At 44.4% G+C, this 3,730-nt stretch overlaps 1 protein-coding gene across 1 annotated transcript in view; it reads right to left on the minus strand.

Moving 5' to 3' along the window:
* Nucleotides 1-3,730, minus strand: part of LOC123089624 (uncharacterized) — a 26,057-nt gene that overhangs the window by 2,984 nt on the left and 19,343 nt on the right. The gene's annotated exons all lie outside the window — the stretch shown is intronic.

Genomic DNA, 3,730 nt, shown 5'->3' on the forward strand with positions numbered 1-3,730 from the left:
TGCTGCGGCTGCGCGGGCGCGGGGGCAGTCCACTCCCGCGCGATCCGCCGCACGAGCGCGCGATCCGGCGACCGTGCCCGCCTCCCGTCGTCGTCGTTGGCGTCGGCGCGGGCGCGGAGAAAGGAGGAAGCGTCGAGCATGGTGGAGACGGCGTGGAGGCGCGCGAGCGCCATGAGCTCCGAGTCGCGGTCGCGGCGGTCGAGCCCGCCGAGCACCATCTGCTCGCAGGCCTGCCGGCGCCGCGCCGCCCACTGCGCGATGATCCTGGACGCCGCGGCGCTGGCAGCCGCCGACGACGACGCCTCCCCTCCGCACGCCATGCTCTTGGCGCGGAGCTCCTCCATGGCGCTGGCCGACATGGTCCTAGCTAGGCGGGAGGGCGAGTGGCGGGTATAAGTAGAGCAGCAGGCGGGGAGGCGGAGGCGGCATTTTTCCACGGGCGCGCGAGCAGAGGAGGAGGAGGAGGAGGAGTTGGTCCAGAGCAGCCTGGCAAATCCCGGGGCGGGACGCTGGCCCGATCGAGAGGTGGAAGAAGAAGAAGAAGAAGAAGAAGGAGAAGAAGAAGAAGGAGAAGAAGAAGAAGAAGGAGAAGAAGAAGAAGAAGAAGAGTGGTGTGGCCCTAGCGGGTTCACCATTGCTGCTGATATTTTAGTTATTTACTCGCCGGATTTGCTGTGTTTCTCGGCGACCAAATCGGCACATATATATATATTGCTCGGGGTAAATGTAAAAATCGCAGGAATTAATGGGGTAATTATAATATGAGTCATCACAAAAATCTTTAGTCGGATTTTATGATTATTCATCGGCGCGTTTTTATGACCGTGCATCTAATAGTAGATAAATATTGTAACCCGCATTTTTATAACCCAAAATATTGGGCCTCACTTATTAAGTTCTATATTTTTATACAGTATATTTTTTAATAGTATGTAGGAGTAGTATTTACTCACCATGCATGATTTGAAAATAATATTATTTACTCCCTGATTTGAATTTATGCACATAAGAGTTATTCTCTACTAACGCTATCTCCGTTATGTATTTCCGTTATGCAAGGCCGAGTGCATCCCATCTCCTCTGATAAATATTTTCGGTTTTACACACGGTCCACAAGGGCGGTTAATACGATATAAGTGTATAAAACTATATGAGGCGCGAGCACTATGTATCTCATTGCCTCTGATAAATGCTTCAAGTCTCACTAACGGTTCACGAGCATAGTTAATACGGTATATGTGTGGGAACCTATTTGCTGCAGTAAGAAACATACGAGTGGGTTTGAGGACGTTAAGGGACATCGTGATTGTCGCTAGTTGGTGATTAATGAGCTTGGTACACGAGTTGTTCGGAAAACGCTTTATATGCCCTTCTTGTTGGAGTCATCTTTAGTCCAATTTTACAACTACGCATCCAATGGCAGATAGATATTATATATTATGTTCTATATTTATACATAGAGCTTTAATTGTAATGATTTGCTTGTTGATTTAAATTTGCACACGTGAGAATCACTCCCTCCTTCCGGCATTTCCGTTATGAAAGGCGTCGTGCAAATCATCGCCTCTAATAAATGTTTCAAGTCTCACTAACAGTCGATAAGCGCAGTTAATACAATATATGTGTGGGAAGCTATATGCGGCAGTAAGAGACACACGAGTGGGTCTGAGCGCGTTAAGGGAGACCATGATTGTCGCTAGTTGGTGATTAATGAGCATCCTATAGGAATTGTCCATAGAACGCCTTGTATACCCTTCCCGTTAGAGTCATCTTTAGTTCATTTTTAACTATACATCCAATGGCAGATAAATATTATTTCTCACTTATTATCTTCTATATCTGTAATGCTTTAGTTTTAGTTATGATTTGCTCGTTGATTTAAATTTGTACACGTGAGAATCACTCCAGCCTTCCGGTATCTCCATTATGCAAGGCGTCGTGCATCTCACCGCCTCTAATAAATGTTTCAAGTCTCACTAACAACCCTCGAGCATAGTTAATACAATGTGTTCGGGTGAAGCTATATGTGTGCAGTAAATAGAAACACGAGTGCGTTTGTGCGCGCTAAGGGGGGCCGTTATTGTCGCTAGTTAGTGATTAATGAGCTTGGAATATGAGTTGTCCCTAAAACGCCTTGTATATTCCTGGTCGGGTTATCTTTAGTCCAATTTTATAACTATTCATCTAAATATTATATCTCACATAATCTCTTCTATATTTACACAGTGTTTTAATGGTATTTGTTACTTACTCGTTGATTCAAATTTGTACACGTGAGAATCATTCCCACCTTTCGGTATTTCCGTTACGCAAGGTGGCATGCATCTCATCACCTATGATAAATGCCTTTTAGTCTCATCCATGGTTCGCGGGCGCAGTTTATATGATACAATTGGCATTGTATACCTTAAGCTACCAATAAATTCTGCAACATGCAACCAGATTTGTATTGGCTTGGACCCAACTTCCATGCCCTTGGCTTTCAAACCCTCACCTGAGAATTCAATCAAAATTGAGATATCATCTGACAAGTAATGGTTCCTCTAATAAAATATAAATGCGAATCTTTTTTAGTTGTTGCGAGACATGAGATGACCAGGAGGCAGCCAACATTTCTCCTCAACTCATCAGCGTTGCCGGGGGTTCCTCTAGCCTCTGTCGGTTACTACGATGATAGGAGGGCAAGGAAACCCTACATCCCTATGCCTGGTTGTCTCGTAGGGTTCTCAATAATTTTTTGTGTTAGTGAAGTTGGGCCAGCAACGGTGATGGGAATAATGTTTACTTGGCTTTCTCTAGGTTGATGGCCTTCCTCACAGGGGCGTCGATTAGTTGGAGGATGGTGCCTACCCTAGGACATCCGTTTTCCGCAACTAGTGTTTGTCCATGGCGGCGATGTCCTAGATAAGGGATGGCTTGCAGTGTTTTTTGTTCTTCAGTTCCATCTCCACTCTATGAAACTCAACCTGATACATCTTCATAGTAGAACCTATGAGGTTTGTGTCCCTTATTTCTATGACAGGAGTTGGGATTATCTTCTGTCTCTCCTTTACACCAAGTTCTCCGAGGTGATGACATGTCCAAGTCGATCACGGTCAGCGTCTTCTGCTTTTCATCGACGACTTCCAGGACGCTGCTTCTACAAGCTCATGGATTTCAACAAGATTGCTGCAGTAACACAGAGGCTCAGTGTCGTGAGAAACGGCCGCTGAGGAGTCCAGAAGGAAGATGATGCTATTTTAATGCAATTTATTTTTGGTAAGGGAATCTTTGTAAGGCCTGATTTTATAATAAAAATTTGGCCTTGTGCCGCAAAAAAATATCCTCTGGTCGTAAATCATGACCATAACCATCATAGAGTTATCATTTTTCAAGAGTCCGTGCATATATTTCTAAATCGAATAAGATGTCTAAGCCCATATTGCTATAATTTTGGTTTAATCATGATTCCTTGCACTCATTTGTAAATCTCAATATCAGATGACGGCTCGGTAAGATTTAGCAAAACCTTCTTTTAATGTCACTTCAGCTAACTTGCGAAAGGCTTTAGTTTGTACGTTGGTAGAGTATCTCCAACTTTTTTGTGTGCATCACGATGATACCGAGGCCAGGGCTTTGGAAGAACTTTTTTTTTCAACAAAGTCCTTTTTCCTAATATAATCCATCTATTGGGGTTGTTGGGCCAAAAACATGCTTCAGAACTTGCCCACTTTGCCCAATAAAATATTAG

This window comes from Triticum aestivum, chromosome 4B (assembly GCF_018294505.1).
Source record: "Triticum aestivum cultivar Chinese Spring chromosome 4B, IWGSC CS RefSeq v2.1, whole genome shotgun sequence".
Taxonomy (NCBI): domain Eukaryota; kingdom Viridiplantae; phylum Streptophyta; class Magnoliopsida; order Poales; family Poaceae; genus Triticum; species Triticum aestivum.